General features: G+C 39.2%; 1 pseudogene; it reads right to left on the reverse strand.

Moving 5' to 3' along the window:
* Window positions 1-1,054: 1,054 nt before the first annotated feature.
* LOC134929914 (5S ribosomal RNA) lies at window positions 1,055-1,173 on the reverse strand (annotated as a pseudogene).
* Between the last annotated feature and the right edge of the window lie 209 nt (window positions 1,174-1,382).

A 1,382-nucleotide genomic window follows, 5' to 3' on the forward strand; every position in this document is an offset into this window, starting at 1 on the left:
GAGTTGTATAAAACTACATAAAAAGTAAATAAGAGCAAATATAAGAATTTTTCTTATCTTAATTGAGGTAGGTATAGGTTCCCAACGCGTTTCGTCTAATGAGACTTCTTCAAAGGGTAAGGGTAAAATGAACCTGTGAGTCTATTTATAGCTTGTTATAGCATGGTGGGAGGGTCATATCTTAACAGGGAGTCATGTGATCAAATTAGGTGTATAATACAATTGGTATGTTTATAAATGCAGTCCAAATGGCAACAAACAGTTTAAAGTCCATAATAAATAAAAACGTTTCATACTGAGTGGTTTTTGAGTACTTAGAACATGTCAAAAGTCCGTTTTTGGTGTAATCACGGCACTTCCGCCACACTTCCGGTGACGGTGGCCGCGATACGTCACTTCCGCCCCACTTCCGCTGCCGTCTGCGCATGCGCCCGCGGCGCTATGACAACACTCTTTCGGTCCACACAGCTCCTTCGTTTGTTAGGGATTAAGCAATCTTTATACTGTGTCCTTACTCGGCGGCCATATTTGGTGGGATTTCAGATATTCATTAGAAGCATCTGTGGCCATTTTCTAGTGGATTTTTTGGCCCAGCACCCGTTCGGTAGCCATGGTGATCGTTACATATGGAGAAAAATGGATAGATAGTATCAGTAGGTCGTCCAAATTTATAAAATAAATCTTCCACAGTACAACATCTCATAATATAGGACTAGTGCAAGTGATTGGATAGCAGTATTAAAATGCTTGTACATTATAGGGCTAGTGCAAGTGATTAGATAGCAGTAATAGGAATTAATGGTAAAGTGCTTGTGCATTATCTGTGCTGTTTTAACAAAGATAACTTTGGATAAAAGTGAAAGTGACCGTGTTATAACAGTGTGTATACATAGTATAATATTTATTTTTGGGAAATATTAATCTACATAAATATAAGATATAATATAATACATATAAATATCAATAAAAATTATTATTAAAAACAATAATAATATATAAATATATATATATGTATAGAGTGTTTTACCTTTCTCAGGCCTCTATGAATTACTATTTCGTACAGTACCTGATCTTCCCAGTTGGTCTCCCCCACTGGTACTGATCGGGCCCAGCGCTGCTTGGCTTCCAAGATCAGACGTGTTTGGGCATTTCCAGCGTGGTATGACTGTAACTTCGTTGTGCCTTACGGAGCCGCACTCTATATTTAGTTATTACCAGTGTATATTAAGTGACATATAATGTCTAATATAGGAGACATTTACACAGGTGGGGGGGGGGGGGGGGGGAGGGGGGTGTTGGACGGGTGGAGGGAAAGGGAAGGTGATGGGAGATGGGAATATCTAACCATGTGGGAAGGATAGGATGCAGGGACATTATGTGCA

This window comes from Pseudophryne corroboree, chromosome 5 (assembly GCF_028390025.1).
Source record: "Pseudophryne corroboree isolate aPseCor3 chromosome 5, aPseCor3.hap2, whole genome shotgun sequence".
NCBI classification, from domain to species: Eukaryota; Metazoa; Chordata; class Amphibia; order Anura; family Myobatrachidae; genus Pseudophryne; species Pseudophryne corroboree.